The sequence below is a fragment of the Columba livia genome, chromosome 3 (genome assembly GCF_036013475.1).
Source record: "Columba livia isolate bColLiv1 breed racing homer chromosome 3, bColLiv1.pat.W.v2, whole genome shotgun sequence".
Classification (NCBI taxonomy): Eukaryota; Metazoa; Chordata; class Aves; order Columbiformes; family Columbidae; genus Columba; species Columba livia.
Genome location: NC_088604.1, coordinates 13,505,133 through 13,522,987, shown reverse-complemented (window position 1 = coordinate 13,522,987; position 17,855 = coordinate 13,505,133).

Sequence of the window (17,855 nt, the reverse complement as noted above, 5' to 3'; positions counted from 1 at the left end):
GGCTGGTGTGGTTTGGTTTTTTCTTTTTTTTGATTGGTTGGTCATTTGGATGGTTGGGTTTTTTTTTGGTGGAATTCCCCTGGCAGAGAGGGACATTTGCAGAAAGACACTTCTTTAAATATTCTGGAGCTCTTATTTTTGACACAATACTTGATTCAGCTCTCATTGATGTTACAGAGGTGTATCAGGTTCTATCTGAAAAGCACTAATGATAATGAGAATAAAATGGACAGTCCTATCAACACTATAAAGCTGGAGCACAAATAATCATGTCTGCATAGTAAAGTGGGCAGTATTTTATATAATGTACAGAAAAGTACCACTATTCTCTGACTGTAATCCATCTCAATTAACTTGTTATATGGAGGATGTGAGGATGTGGTGCAAGCCCCACCTACAAGGTCACATAGGAAGAAGAGGTTGACTCCACATCTCAAGATTGCCTCTGATAAGAAAGAAAGAAAGGTAATTGTAGTAGGTTATTGCCTTCTGAGAGGGACACAGGGCCCAATATGCAGAGTTGACCCACATCATAGGGCAGCTTGTAGTCTACCTGGTGCCCAAATCAGAGATATCACCAGGGCACTCCCCAACCTGGGGCACCCAACAGACTACTACCCACTGCTGATCTTCCAGACAGATGGGGAGGAAGCTGCATCCCACAGTCTGAAGGGAATGAAGAAAGATTTCAAGGCATTGGGACACATGGTAGAAGAGTCTGGGGCTCAAGTGATTTTCTCTTTCCTCTTTCCATTTTCGAGTGACTACGTGGGATGGAATAGAAGAATTTGGTCCATAAATGATTGGCTACAAGACTGGTGCTACAGGCAGGGCTTTGGATTCTTTGATAATGGCTGGTTTTATAAGACACCATTCCCGACAGTGATATGTGGGAAAGGTTTATCTTGCAGGGGCAAAAGGATGCTGGGACAGGAATTAGCAGGGCTCATTTGGAGAGCTTTAAACTAGACTCAAAGGGGCATGGGGTTGTATCTGGGCTTGCACCAGTGGGGCATCACTCTAAAGTTGATGAAGACTGGGAGGCCTCCCATGCCCCTAGGGTGAAATCAGTATGCTCAGCTCGCTCCCTGAAATGCCTGTACACCAATGCATGCAGCATGGACAATAAGCAGGATGAGTTAGAAACCTGTGTTCGGGCAGGAGACTATGACCTGGTGGCGATTACAGAGACATGGTGGGACAGCTCACATGACTGGAATGTGGTCATGGATGGCTATGTCCTTCTCAGGAAAGACAGGCCAGCCAGGCGTGGTGGTGGAGTTGCTCTCTATGTGAGAGAGCAACTACAATGTATTGAGTACTGTCCAGGAGCAGACGAGGAGTGAGTTGAGAGTCTGTGGGTGAGAATTAAGGGGCAGGCTGACAAGGGTGATACTGTTGTGGGTGTCTATTACAGGCCACAAGATCAGGGTGAGGAAGTTGATGAGGCCTTCTACAGACAGCTGAGAGCAGCCTCACAGTCACAGGCCCTGGTTGTCGTGGGGGATTTTAACTTCCCTGATGTTTGCTGGAAGGACTACTCAGCCAGCCAGCCACAGTCCAGGAGGTTCCTCCAGTGCCTTGACGATAACTTTCTGATGCAAATGGTGGAGGAGCCGACTAGGAGAGGTGCACTGCTGGATCTCATCCTCACTAACAAAGAGGGTTTGGTTGAAGCAGTAAAGGTCAAGGGCTGCCTTGGTTACAGCAATCATGAACTGGTGGAGTTCAGGATCTTGTGTGGCAGGAACGGAATAGCAAGCAGAATTGCAACCCTGGACTTCAGCAGGGCAAACTTTGGCCTTTTCAAACAATTGCTAGGGGAAATCTCATGGGCAAGGCTGCTTGATGGTAAAGGGGCCCAATATAGTTGGTTAGCATTCAGGGACTGCTTCTACCAGGCTCAAGATCAGAGCATCCCGACATGTAGGAAGTCAAGGAAGGGAGCCAGTAGACCTGCATGGTTAAACAGGGAACTGCTGGGTAAGCTCAAGTGGAAGAGGAGAGTTTACAGATCATGGAAGGAGGGGCTGGCCACTTGGGAAGAATATAAAGCTGTCGTCAGAGGATGTAGGGAGGCAATGAGGAAAGCTAAGGTCTCCTTAGAAGTAACCTTGCGAGAGGGGTCAAGGACAACAGAAAGAGCTTCTTCAATTACATGGCAGATAAAACTAACATCAGAGGCAATGTAGGCCCACTGATGAATGGGGTGGGTGCCCTGGTGACAGAAGATACAGAGAAGGCAGAGTTACTGAATGCCTTCTTTGTCTCTGCCTACACTGCCAGAGGCTGTCCTGAGGAGCCCCGTACCCCTGAGGCCCCAGAGGAAGTCAGGACAATGGAGGAGTCTGCCTTGGTTGATGAGGACTGGGTTAGGGAGCAATTAAGCAATGTGGACATCCATAAATCCATGGGTCCAGATGGGATGCACCCGTGGGCGCTGAGGGATCTGTCTGAAGTCATTGCTCGACCACTCTCCATCATCTTTGCTAAGTCGTGGAAAACGGGAGAGGTGCCTGAGGACTGGAGAAAAGCAAATGTCACTTGAGTCTTCAAAAAAGGCAAGGAGGAGGAGCCAGGTGACTATAGACTGGTCAGCCTCACCCCCATTCCTGGAAAGATGATGGAACAATTTATCCTTGGTGCCATCTCAAGGCATATCAAGGATAAGAGGGTCATTAGGGGCAGTCAACATGGCTTCACCAAGGGGAAGTCGTGCTTGACCAACCTCATAGCCTAGAGAGATGATGGCAAAGCATTGGGTGTGGTCTGTCTTGATTTCAGTAAAGCATTTGACACAGTCTCCCACAGCATCCTTACAGCTAAACGGAGGAAGTGTGGACTGGACGATCACGTAGTGAGCTGGACTGTGAACTGGCTGAAGAAAAGAAGCCAGAGAGTTGTGGTCAATGGGGCAGAGTCTAGTTGGAGGCCTGTATCTAGTGGAGTGCCTCAAAGGTCGGTACTGGGACCAGTACTATTCAGTATATTCATCAACAACTTGGATGAGGGACTAGAGTGCACTGTCAGCGTTTGCTGATGAAACAAAACTGAGAGGAGTGGGTGACATGCCAGAAGGCTGTGCTGCCATCCAGCGAGACCTGGACAGGCTGGAGAGTTGGATGGGGAAAAATTTAATGAAATATAACAAGGGCATGTGTAGAGTATTGCATCTGGGCAGGAACAACCCCAGGTTCCAGTATAAGTTGGGGAACGACCTGTTGGAGAGCAATGTAGGGGAAAGGGACCTGGGGGTCCTAGTGGACAGCAGGATGACCCTGAGCCAGCACTGTGACCTTGTGGCCAAGAAGGCCAATGGCATCCTGGGGTGTATTAGAAGCGGAGGGGTTAGTAGGTCAAGAGTCGTTCTCCTCCCCCTCTACTCTGCCCTGGTGAGACCACACCTGGAATATTGTGTCCAGTTCTGGGCCCCTCAGTTCAAGAAGGACAAGGAACTGCTGGAAAGAGTCCTGCACAAGGCAACAAAGATGATTAAGGGAGTGGAGCATCTCACTTATGAGGAAAGGCTGAGAGAGCTGGGTCTCTTTAGCCTAGAGAAGAGGAGACAGAGGGGTGACCTCATTAATGTTTATAAATATGTAAAGGGAGAGTGTCACAAAGATGGAGCCAGGCTCTTCTCAGTGACAACCAGTGACAGGACAAGGGGCAATAGGCACAAACTGGAACACAAGAGGTTCCACTTAAATATGAGCGGAAACTTCTTCTCAGTGAGGGTGACAGAACACTGGAACAGGCTGCCCAGTTGGGTTGTGGAGTCTCCTTCTCTGGAGACATTCAAAATCCGCCTGAACGCCTTCCTGTATAACCTCATCTAGGTGTTCCTGCTCCGGCGGAGGGGTTGGACTAGATGATCTTTTGAGGTCCCTTCCAATCCCTAACATTCTCTGATTCTGTGAAGTCTTCTTGGGTCTCCCAGCAGGCAATGAAGGGATGGACACCCTCAGGAGGCCATTCATCTTGTACCAAGGTAGATTTCTAAGAACTGTGAGAAATGTCTTCTGAGATGCCCATCTCTCCTTTGACAAAAGGGAATTCCAAGGGAAATAATGCCTAAATTCTCAGTCGTTACAGTAAGATGAGACAAATCCCACCCATTTCAACTAGATGTGTGAAAATAATAATAAACTTTTGCATAAGCATATTTGTGAGATGGTGTCTTCCCTCAAAAGATGCTTTCCTTCAGTTCTGCAAGGTGTTGAGTGTTTTCTGAATTACCCGAGTTCAGCAATACTTGACAGTGCCCACTATTTCATAAAAGGAATGAAGCATCTTGATAGCCTGAATCAAAAACTGTTCAATCAATATCTGGATGAGTTTCACATCTTTGGTGAGATACTGTCTTTTAACTCTCTTTTTACAAGGAATCACATGGAAAAGATGAGGGGTAATAGATACAAGTTACTCCTGGGGAGGCTGAGATTGGACACAAGAGGGAAATTTTTCACAATGAGAACAATCAGCCATTGGAGTAATCTCTCCAGAAAAGTGGTGAATACCCCAACATTGGATAGTTTTAAGATTCAGCTGGACAGGGTGCTGAGCCTTCTTGTCTAGACCATGCTTTTGCCAAGAAAGGTTGGACCAGCTGATCCTTGTGGTCTCTTCCAATCTGGTGTTCTATGATTCAAAGGTTACTTGCCCAGATAAGTGTTCCCATTATTTTTTCCTGCAATTTTTTCAACCTACTCCCATCTGTTTTGCAAAGTGTGGGAGCATTTTGAAGCACATACATATTTTCTCATCAGACAATATCTGGATGAGATTAGAGCCTGACCCAAACCTCACAAAGTCAATGGAAAACTGCCAGTGGTTTCAATGGTATTTGAGTGAGGCTAATACTGCCACACTGATTCATGAAGATACCTTGCTTAATTTAAAGAAGAGCTACCTTAGACCTCATGTCTGGAGCACTTCAAGTAATTTGCTGTGAAAGTCTGAAGTAACCTAACTCTATTGAACAGCATTGTACACAGGCATAGCTCACAGATGTAGGACACAGAACAAGTTAGATCCTCACTAATGATTGGATCTTGTGAACTACAGGTAATTTAAGAATAGAATTTTACAATCAAAACTAAGGGACAAGCCTTCATTTGCCTTATACTGACTCAGTCTTTTTAGATGTTCACCGTAAAAGATATCTAGGACGGTGGATTGAAAAGGAAAATGAATGCATGCTTGGATGACTGAAAAAATACATTTCCTAGAACCTGGACAGACGTCATAAACACTAGTACTGGTGCATGGGATAAGAGCCAGCAGGTACCAGGGTGCACAGGTGGTCAAAAAGGACAACAGCATCCTGGCTTGTATCAGAAATAGTGTGTCCAGCAGGACTAGAGAAGTGATTCTGCCACTGTACTCAACACTGGTGAGGTCCCACCTTGAATCCTGTGTTCAGTTTTGAGCCCCTCATTATAAGAAGGACATTGAGGTACTAGAGAGAGTTCAGAGGAGGGTGACGAAGCTGGTGAGGAGTCTGGAGCACAAGTCTGATGAGGAGCAATTGACGGAACTGTTTCAGCCTGGTGAAAAGAAGGCTGAGGGGAGACCTTATCGCTGTCTACAACTACCTGAAAGGAGGTTGTAGCATGGAGGGTGTTGGTCTCTTCTCTCAAGTAGCAAGTGATAGAATAAGAAGAAATGGCATCAAGTTGAGCCAAGGGAGGTTTAGATTGGATATTAGGAAAAAATTCTTCACAGAAGGGCTTGTGGGACATTGGAACAGGCTGCCCGAGAAAATGGTGGAGTCACCATCTCTGGAGGTGTTTAAAAGGCATTTAGATGAGGTTCTTAGGGACATGGTTTAGTGCTGGAGTTACTTTATGGTTGGACTCGATGATCCTGAGGATCTCTTCCAACCAAAATGATTCTATGATTCTAAGATCTAGGGTTCATCAAGTCCAGGATCCATCTTCAGCAATGATCAATATCAGGTGAAGATATAAAGAGACTCTGCTCCAATATTATACCTTTTCCTGACCTCTGACAGACTGAGATTGACTTCAAAGTATGAAATTAAATGGTCCCTCCAAAATTTTTCTTATCAATATATATACATAAATGAATATATCTGTATCCACATATAGATATGTATATGTATACATTTATATGGCTATAGTGAGTTGTCTTAAAGGGTTCTGTTGAGAACATTTTGTTGAATACTTATCTCTAAAGCATAAAATACTGTTCTTTGATTTCCTTATGTTGTGAAAGGAAAATAAATAAATGAGTGTAAACGTTAATCGTTATTCCATTCTTGTCAGTTATATCTATACTGGTGAACTATTCCTGCTCTGGCAGGGGGATTGGACTAGATGATCTTTTGAGGTCCCTTCCAATCCCTGACATTCTGTGATTCTGTGATTATGTGAACTAACAGGAGCCAGAGCCATTACTGAAACTCAATCATTTAAACTGCTTAAAAGCATTCCCTGGCACAATTTTGATCAAGGCCAATTCACAGTCTCCAAACAACTCCCAGGCAAAGGTTAAGGAGTTTGAACAGGCCAGGGACCACTCCCAATAGGTAGTTTGGATGTTTTAGAAACTAAGAAAGTTTAATAGACTTGACCAGACCAGCTGGCCTCTGGGGCAAGGAATGAACACTGGCAAGGTTCAGTTCATCAGCAGGGATATTGCTAGTTGTTTCCTGGGGCAGAGAATGCTACGATGCGAAAAAAGGCTTCCTTGTCTCCAGAGTACAAACATTAGGAGAATCAGGACCAAGGGTTTTGTTTTTTTATTTCTCCTAGTGCCATTATAACTTTTTTTTTCCATCAGAGGAACAGTAAAAATACAATCATGGCAAAAAAAGTTGAAGAGTTGACATAGGACATTTTATATAAATTTACATACTTCCAGTTAAAAAAAAGGTTCTTTCCCTTGTAGTGATATATTTCAAGTGATCTAATAATGTGAGTGCAACAATATCTTTTACCTGGTATTACTTTTTTATTGATTTAAACCTCAATCCAGCATTTAAAAACTGATTTCTGTAGTACCAGCAGCTTCCAGCCATTCGTTCAGTAAAATGAATGTGCTTTTCAGTATGGCCATGTACATTTCAGAATAGGGGACAAGGCTGCAAAAGCTGACTGGTGTCCACAGGTGACACTACTAACTTTTGCCTTTGCATAGGAGCGAGAGTGTTCAGCTCAGATGCCTCCACAGTCTGGTACACAAGGAGGTGAGGAAGGTGAGCAGGGGGAAAGCAGAGCCTTTGGATGGGCCTGTGTGAGACATCAAGCATTGTGTGTTTTTACAAATGGTAATTTTAATGAGAGCTGTGCGGTTTTGGTACCTTGCAAGATGATACTTTTTCTTCTGTAACTACAAGTTACAGAAAACATAGGTTCATCAGACAGATCAAAACAGAGGAGGAAGCAGTGATGCAGCAGAACCATAGGTATCTCCTGAAAAGATACTGAAGTGATGTCAATCAACATATTGAACAGTTTCCCAAGAGAATTCCAGTTCCTGAGTGGATGTTTGGATAAACAAAAATTGAAATGACATTTTAGTACTCATTCAATGTCTTTGAGCTTGCTTTGAATTCGCACCTCACTTGAATTTACAGTTTAAATGCTTGGTAACCTCATATAAGTGTGTAGGTGCCCTGTTATCCACTGGAGAGAAGCAGATGCCTTTTGAGTCTTGCAGGGGAGACTGTCTGCCTGCCTTTTTTATTAACTTCTAGAGCATCACACCCAGATAACAATGGTGAGCACTGGTCCTTAGTGAATGCAGTTCTGTGCTCTGTAAAATGACTTTACCTTCTTACCACTGAAAAAAAAAAAGGAAACAGAAATAAAACACTTCCTTTCAGTCCTTCTGTAATTTCTGACAGCTGCATGAGACAATTGTTATTGGGAGGGAGAATTAATACTAAGCTAAAAAAGTTTTCAGATGGTGTAAGCTCAATGTCTCTGCCATATGTTTGAGGAAGAATGATGCACCTGAGGCACTTCTGAGCCTGGACATCTGCTTTACAGTATGTTACATTCATAATAGCTCAGTCTAGCATGGGTCACAAGCTCCTCAATTTCTACCAGTGCCTTAGGGCTGTCATTTGTAAAGTTCTTCAACTAAATTCCTTTTAAATGTTACACCAAAAAGCCTTTTTATAAACATATGTGTGTGTGTGTTTGTGTGTTTGTGTGTTTGTGTGTATGTATATTTCTATATATATGTGTATACTTACTGAGTCTTCTGTTTACTAGTTCTAAAATGCAACCAAAATAACTTTTATTAAAAAAATAATGATAAGTAATTCTCTGAGTAAGAAAACCAGTGTCAGCAGTTACTGTCCTGTCCTGTCTGCCCTGGAGGGAATTCTCTGTCTTTAAGAATGAACTGAACTGCAACAAAATCAACACTTTCTTTCTGCAGGATGGATAGCTTCCTTTTATAGCCTTTACACTACCACCTGATGTCCTTAAAATAAGTTTTGCATTCTAAAATAAATGCTTTAATTTAGCTTCTAGAAAAAGTTTTATTGCCTGTACATAGGAAATCAAAATAATTGTTGAAGATATTGTACAATATATCTCACTGTAGTAGGTAGAATGAATCTATGAGTCTCTCTCCTTTTAATCTAATTGCAAAATACCTTCACTTTTTTCTCACTTCTCAGCCTTTACTATAATTAACATAGCTGGAATATTGCCCTAGTATTTTCAAGGCTATGTTACTTTCCATAGTCAGACAGAAATTAACAGGTTTAACCCGTAATATTAGAGCCATGTGCTTTGTGGAAGCATGGAAGTAACAGGAAGATGGGTGCTGTGCCTTTGTGGTGGCTCCATCCCTGCATTTGCTGGACTTCACGTGTCTTCTGAAAGGTAATGAGACACATACAGTAATATATGGAATGAGGTTAATTGTGTTCTTGAATGGGGGGTGTAAAGGCATCTGCACATGGGCTTTTATCACATAACATATAGGAGTGTGCTTTGTACGGGCTAATATTGACAGGTATTGGACTTCCATGTCCTTTCCAAAGTTCAGCCCAGTTAAGAGTTACTGTGTCCACCTCAAGTGGTTTTTGCATGGGTAGACTTTGTCTGTGGTTATACTATTCCAATAGCAATTGTTCCTACTCTGTTTTGGAGGTGAGCCCCATTATTCTTTTCTATGTCCGGGTACAATATTATCAGTCTATGTTTTACTCTCTCTCTCTTTTCCCTTAATTCATGTTCTCTCCCTGCATATTTTTATCCATCTTGGATTTTGGTGATTTCTTGTTTGTTTGTTTTGTGTCGTGTTGTGTGGGCCTTTTTGAATGTTTATGTGTTTTATTTGATTTACTACTTTTGTCATTTAATATTTTGATCTGTTATTTTTATTTCCCCCCCTCCTCCTGTGCCCCTTCTTTATTCTCCTCATCCTTTTGCCTGTTTATGTGCCTTGCTCCCTTTCCATATATTTTTCCTATATCCTTGGGCTAAAAAGGCCACCTAAGGTTGCACTACCGTGGTACAGTCTCCCTGGCTTACCTTGGAATGAGACAATATTTTCCCTGTGCTCTGAGGTCTGTGGTTCAAACACTCACTCTTTTGCCCACCTAATGGGGTGAGAACTGCTCTATCCATAGCAGACTATTTCTCCCTTGAGTATTATACTTCTGTGTGATCTTCTGAGAAGTCTAACACTGGATGTAGTCAAAGAGAATGATAGCATTTATTAAAAATGGTTTAAAAGGCAGAAATCATATACCACGGAAACATGCTATAAAAATGAAATATACAGAAAAAGCCTTTTTTAAGATGCTGTTTGTAGTCCTGGAAACACGGTTACTGAGGAAGATGATATTAGTATAAGCCATAGAAACACCCATTCTTAGAAATCACAGCTGGCCTTCTACCTCAGGAGCTGACAGAGTTAGAAAGAGACCAAGAACAACTTCCCAAATCCTCATCCTTCCAGCTATTTCTTTCCTTAGGAATCATTCTCTCGTCTGTTTTACTGGGTCCACCATTCCCATCTCATGCTCATTTTATTGACATTGTATGCATTTTAGCATCTAGAAGTTTTATATAGACTTCATTGATTTATTGATTTCTTTGGTGTCTAATCTCAGGGAGAAACCATTCCTGCCTTTGGGTATTCACAAGTAGATGTTATTAGCCAACATTTCTATTTTTCCACCCATGCAGTGCAGCACCCTGAGCAGCAGTGGTTGATTTAATGGCTCTCCAGACCTCAGATGCACTTTGATTGCTCTGTGTGTTACCCGATTGTTGGACACCCTGTGATCCTTTATGGTCACAGACACTTTATCGACAGCATAACTGTCATGTTAAACCTCCACATAAGTACACAGGAGCAAAACATTGTAAATATTCTAGAAACATGAATTTAGCAGCAAGGCATCCATTTTTCACCCTTGTGAGAAAGGCAAAATCGTAACCTCTGTATGTAAGAGACTAAATTAAAACATAGCCATTTGTTGGCAATTTTTAATGCAAGATATTGCTGTAGTCACCTCTTTTTCTCCCCTTTTCTTTTTCAAAACAGTCACTAGAATTCTCCCCCCCCCCCCCCCCCTTTATTTTTTTGTTAAATACCTTGATAGGCTACTGGTAATCTACCACTAATCCTTTCTCCTCAGTACACGCATAAAGAAATAAAAGATGCCAGTTTGTGGCTTAGCTGCATTCAGGAAAACTTCCGTATTGCTGCCAAGAACTGCCATCTGCCACCTACAAGCGCAGGTGCCAGGGAGTCTCCTCTGCACACAAAGCATAATAATATAACACAAAGGACCAATGTGCACTAATAATTGCTAAACACACAGAAAGAGGGGCCAGAACATTTTTATGAAAGTTTACTTAGTCTGTGGAGATTTGCATACAGATGGCTAGGTCAGGGTGCTGTGTATGCCGCCTGGGCCACTGTGGGGTAGGGCTGCCTTCAAGCAGCCTTTATAAGCACACACGGCTTTTACTATAGCATAGTGTTGTGGAGAGACCTCATTCTGCACACACTGAATAGTCATTCAAGTAGCTTGCTTTGAAATGAGAAAAGACCTTGGATAGGGGGGAAAAAAAGCAAATTCTTTTCTTTGTGAGACAGAGGAGGAGTGTTGGGAAAGAGGCCAGAGGACTTAAAGAATGTGGGTTAGCAACCAGGAATTAGAGGAAAGTTTCTGTGGAGACACACAATTAGATATGTGGCATTCACCCCTCTCCTTCTAGTGGGCAACAAGAGCAAGCACATTTCAAAGGGTTCATCATCTGCATGAAACAAGGATAGGGGGAAGAAAAAGCACCCTAATTTTTAAAGTATAAAGAAAAGTGTAACTGTCTTAAAATAAAACAAACCCAAAGGTTAAGCAGCAAGAAATTTCCCTTTAACTAAGAGCGTGAAGACACCAACCTTGAATTTAGTGAATTTCCTTTGTGTATATGTGGATCTAAAAGAGTACATATGTGTGCATACATACGCATATGTAGGTGCCTTCTAATATATTTTGATACTTTAAATTTGAAAATATTGCTATAAGAGTTTGTCATGAATTTATGGAACACCTTGTTTTCTAGAAAACTTGTGTGACTTCCTGACCACAAAATCCAGAAAGATGCTACCTTGTGTAGAATACTCATGGTAGGCATCAATATTTAGTTACCACTATAGTAGGTACCTGTACAAACATCACATGGGAATAGAGGGTGATTTTCAAAGCTGCTCACTTTTTACGGATTTTCAAGGGTGACTAGCTGACTTTTTGCCTTAGAAACAGTTCACTATCCTAGGTGTGTGGTTCTGGTTTTTCCTTGCTCTTTGCTCCCTGGAGTTTTCATCAACACCTGTGAATCAGTTCCTGATTCTGAAAGACAAGAGGATTAGTTGTCTGGGCAGTTTACCTGTCTCAATCCAAAAAAAAAAAAAAAAGAAAATTAGAAAATTAATCTATTAATTATCTTCCTGTCCCTTATCAGAGATTCTTGAGGAAAATATTATTACTGTACCCACCTTAGTTCATTGCTTCTTTAAATATTTTTCATAGAACATTTTAGAAAATAGGAATATATCTCCAAAACATCCTGCAAGTAGGTCTGTGTATCTACAGGAGAAAATCACACAAACTTACATTTTCAAAACTGTATGGATACATGAATTTGAGTACTCTGTAATCAATGGATTCAAAAACCTTGCGAAAGCTCTGTGAGGTAAAAATATATAAAACATGATTTAGAGGAAAAGAGCAACAGATAAGTTTGCCCAAGGTCACAGAGGAAGTCTGAGAGGTAAGAACTGAATCCCAGTCCCCTGAGTACCAAGGCAATTCTGTATCCATTATCATTCATCCTACTTTGAGAGTGCTAATTGATTTTGACTGCTTAGCATGAGCTCTTTAAAGGCGCCTGATTTTCAGGGCTGTTTGTCTCCTGCAGAATGTGGGGCTGAGGGCTGGGGCAGGATGAAAAGGGCAGCAGCAGAGAGGCTTTTCCAGAGAGGCTTTTGCAGAGTTTTGATTACTGCAGGGGTGGGTGCTCCCTCCCTGCCTCCTCTTGTGCTCACCTTGTGTTTCTTCAGCCTTTAAACCGCACCAGCTTCTCCTGGAGCCAGAGTGATCATTCCCCCCACTGTGCTCTCAGTAGACAGAGGCCTCAGATTTTCATTGCTGCCCCTAATGCTGGTTTTGTCACAAGCATGGCTTCCTTTTAGGCTTCCAAAAGCTAGCAGTAGCAGGAACTGCGATCATATGTGGGTCTGCAGGGAGAAGAGAGAGATTTTTCTGTCTCAAACACTTCGTCTCAGATTTTGTACCTCATGCCAAGGATTCCCCGAGACTACACTTGGTTACTGTGTTAGCATGTTCATCCTTTGAAATCAATAAATCAGCTGTCACTTACATAAAATTGTAACTTCAAAAGGCAAAACAAACCTGAACTATTTACATGCACTAAAAATACCAATACTTTAATTTTCTTATTTGCCTGGTGTAAGGGATTTTCATTTGACCAGCAGTCACAACATGGTGCTTTCTTAAGCCGTTGTGCAGGCACAGCAAGTCATATCATCCTTTCCCAAAGCAAACTTCCACCTCTCCTCTCTCAGCCCTGGAATTCCCCTTTCATGACACTTCATGTACATTTAGGGTGTAGAGGTAGATCCAGCAGACAGAAAGTAACCAAGTGGGAGGTCTCTGATAACTCAGAGGCCGCTGCAGCTGCTCACCAGGTATGTTCTAGCAGCTGATTTAGGATCTAACACAGTGGGTGCCAAGCTGGAGCCTCAGTTATGCATTTAACTTGGTGTTTTCTTTGAACATGTTGTTCTTTTTGTATAGGGCTACCTTGTAAATCCTAGCTAGAACAAGGTACAACTGCAGAGATCTTTTGGGGAGACATATACTTAAGTCACAGCATGACTATAGGAGAACACAATAGCATCTCTTTTCTTAAATGTAGGATTTATAATGCACTTCAAAAGCTTTCTGGGCAAATTAGGAAAAAAATAATAAGTTAGCAATGGATAGCATCCAGGTTCCTAAATACCAAACACTGCAAAATTTCCATATAAATTATCCCTTCAGGAGCTGGGTTTTGCTTTGAATGCCTTCTTGGTCTGTGAGGTCTGAAATACTGCCAGTCTGAAGGAGTTCCAGATATTTTCCATAAAGGCTGCTTTCCAAAATCTTTCAAAGCAATCACAGGATCTCCAGGAATGTCTTAACCACTGTCCTCCTGAGCAGGAGGAGGACAGTGGTGTGGAGGAGTGTCCAGGAGCCGCGTCCTCCTGGGCACCCCCCCACAAAAGGTGTCATCTGAGTTGCTTTGGTCCACTGCAATGTCTTCAGCAAATATCACACAGCCTATGTGGAAATAATTTTAAAGCAAATGTTTATCACAAGTGATTAAATGCCTTAAAAATTTTAAGACTCAGCTCCTCAAAAGGTTTCATGTCCCTGGTAAAACCCAGAATCAGTAGCTAAAGTTGGAGGTTCCAAGATTATAAATTAAATTACTGAAACTGAAATGAAATTAAATGAAAGGTTCTGTTCAGTGTCTCTAAGGGAAACCTTGACCTCATGCAAAGCAGTAGGGTGGTCGCCGACAGCTACAACATTAGAATTTCTACTTCTGTTCCCTTTCTTTAAAACAAAAATAACATCACTGCTTTACTTCAGGATAGTTGTGTTAACATCTTTGAGATACGCACAGACAGCTCAGTGCTTGCTCTCCTAACATCTTTGGGAAAATACCTGCTTTCTTTTTTTTGGTTTAATATAGAAAGGCTGCAGTAATTCTTAGTGTGTATATACACTTGCCAGTTCAGGGCATCTGTTGGTGTTGAATTTGGCCTAATCCTCCCAATGGAAGCATATTGTAAAACCTAATTTCCTTGGAGATTACTTGTGCTGAGTTCACACAATATTCTGGAATTCATAAAGAGAGATATTTAAAGCATACATACCTGCTTCTTCAAATGGAGTTAGCAGGAAATATTTAAAAAATATAGGAGAAGGCTTTGTTTCTCTCACTTTTCTTACATCCTCAGGAAACTATGTTACAGATAACAAAGGGCATATCAAAAAAGCAACTGAATGAAGCAAGATTTATTACATTTTCCCTTCTTCTCTGTTCTATAACTTTCTTCTGAAGTTCCATTTTGATCCGAAAACCTGTATTTCTCAGAGAGAAATTGCTTGAGAAATGGCAGTTTGAAATACACACTTAAAATAAGTCAGCATATCCAACTATAAAGTTATTTGTTTGGGAAATATATATAATAAGGAATCTAAAAAAATCTCATGGGTGCATGACAACTAATGGTCTCTGCTTGTATGTGAGCATGTAGGGCAATGAAAAGGAATGAGTTTGTAGGATGAATCAGTTTTTTGAACTAAATATCTAGACAGCTTCTAAATAGCAATCACTTGTAGATAAAATGCAAAGCTATGTTTGGGTTCTAACAGTACTGGTTTAAGAGTTATCTGAATGCATTATTACCCTCTGATAAGTCATGTTCCTTTTCCCATATGAAGAATTTGTGCTCTGCTACTTTTCCTTTATAAATATGAGTTGGAATACAGCTTTCTCTCTTGCAGCAGGCAAGCACAGACACAGCTGTCGACAAAAAGTGCACAGAACATTTGCTGAATAACATCTGAGAGATATGAAGATACAGTCCTCATCTGAACTTGGAGTACTTTTTTTTCAGCTGTCTTAAAAATATAAAAATGAGTTTATCAACCAAATGATGATAAAATCATGTTAAATTTGTTTAGATTTTTGATATTTCCATGGCAAAAGGCTGGTTTTTTAATTGGAAAGTGAAGGATCCAGAAACAGGTCTCTTGGACCTAGATCTTTAACTGATAGACAGGATTTTACCAAGAACAGGTCACTTGGAGAGGTAGAGAGGATGAGGTTCTAGGTCATTCACAGAAAGGTTAGGAAATCATATGAGGTTTGAGGATCACAAGTTGCCAGAAAACAAAAGACAATGGAGGAAGGACTGCAGAGCTCCCAGTCTTTTCCTAAATGGTATCTGGGTTTTTACATTTAAATCTGCTCCCACTTTTCCTGGACAACTAGTTCTAACTTGAAACAGCTTCCAAATAACCAAGGAGGCAATGCAATACTTGAAGGTAATGAACTAGTTTTTTTAAATGCCTTGGTTGCACTAATTTTCCTCAGCTGTAAGAATGAGAAGGAAAACTGAAGTTTATACTACGGCAATTTCTTCATGTGAGATAATTAAAACAACTCTAAAGAGTAACATGGAAAATTTTGGTGGTCATAGGCATATCATTTAGGGCCACACTTTTAAATCCATTTGCCTAAATATGCATTGAGATGCCCAGTTCTAGTCAGTGAAGTTTTTAATTCTACCTTCTTATTGTCTTGCAAAACCAGTAGACCAGAATGTGGGTCCAGCTCTCAAATTTCAGACGTAAAAAGGACCATAGAAGTATGACTTATTGATATGGCTGGACACTGCAATCTTTTGTAAAAATGCACCCTCTTAGCCCTCCTCTCTCGTATTATTATGGCACCATATCTGCAACAAAAACAATGACTTTACTTTCTCATACATTTAAAATTATGGAGTGAAAACAGCAAAAGAGGCCAAATTACTTGATATTATAAGCTGGGTAATGTCTTTTAAAAGCAGAAGGAAACTTTTCTGAAGCCATTAAGCAGCTTTTCCAATGCCTGCAGTGGGCACTTGATCAGGCATTTATGTTATAGGAGGAATTAGTATCATCCTTAAGAAAACACATTCCACGGATTTATTTTCCTGTCGTGGATGCACCTTGTCTTCTCAAATTACAAAGAGCTTGTCATGAATTATTTTTTCTGCTTCATATAGACAATGTCTACCTGCAAAGGTAACTAAAAGAATAACCATGGAGACGCCAATTTCACGGTAATTAAAAAAAAGAAAAAAAGCAACTCTGCTAATCAGCAAACCCTTTGATCTGGTTAACCCTAAAGGTCAAAATACCCTGACCCCATCAATGTTCTTGCTCTAATGTTGCCCTGCTTGGATCATTTCTCCCATTGTTTTATTCATCCCATATTAACTTCAAAACCAAGCTGCAGCGTTCCTGTGTACCCAGCAAATCTTCCTGATCTTACAATGAGGTGAAGGCCCATTGTTTCACTCCAAATCAGTTACCATTGTGCCCATTCAGCAAAATCGTTCATTTCCCCAGTCTAATGACTACATCCTATTCGAGGCTGTAAGCATTTTGTCATTCTGACCGCAGAGGCTATTTAAGCCCTTTGATCTTACCTGTTATTGCCCCACTCTTCAGCTGCTGAGCTGACAAAATAGGCGCTGTTTTAGCTACAAGCAAAAGTGACTGTATTCCTATTTGCAAGACGTATGTGTGAATGGAAGAATATGAATGTGTTGAAATAAGTGCCTCAAATATTTAGTTTTGCAGTAACGTGTACAACTTGTGGGGAACTGGATTTTTGAAACATGCAGCATGTTAGCCCCTGCCGAAGAGGTTGTTGCTTCCCCTCAATGTCAACAGGAGTTTTAGCTTTCACTTCAGTGGGAGCAGAACCGAACCAAATGCCTCAGTACTTTCAGAAACAGCACCCGAATTTTATAAAACCGCTCACGAGGGTTAATGACGTTTAAGCAGGTTTTTCCAGAGGGATGAAAGATGAGATGAGCCAAAGGCAGCATCCCCAGTAGCCTTCAGAAACTAGAGGATTTGCAGTACAATCGGGCAGCTCTGATCCCCTCCCCTCTGCTGTCTGCAGCCTCCACGGGTTAACTGGAAAAAGTGTGATTGCTCAGAGGAGATTTTTCTGGTGGTACTGGATTAAAGCAAGAGAACAAGGACCTGTGGCTTGTAGCTCTTAAACATATAAACTAGGAAAAATGTGATAAAGAACAATAAAAATCTGTGCCACAATGTGCTTATAGGTTGACCCTTAATTAGCACAATCACAATTATGAACATTTGCAAATGAATGTAATATGATGTATTTTACTATTTAGGATGGAGAAGGAAATGATTTTCCAAATGTTATTGTTTAAAACCAGTAATACTGTGCAAATTTCCGCCCCCCCTTTACAGTTTGCTTTTCCCAAACTAGATTTTTGATTCTTCCTAGATCTGTAAAGAGGTTGTCATACCTCAGCATTTTGTACACAGATCTTTTTTCCAAAGGCATGAACCCAGACCAAAGTATGGTAGTCTGAGGAAGAATAAATGAATTCCTGGTAGAAGAGAAGGTGCCTCTCCTCAAACCAAACATATTTTTCTTTTTTCTCCCTATAGCACAATTTTGTGTTCAGAAAAAATCCCACTGCAGATTGGACTGGGAAGGTCATCCTGCAGATGTGCCATTTTTCTG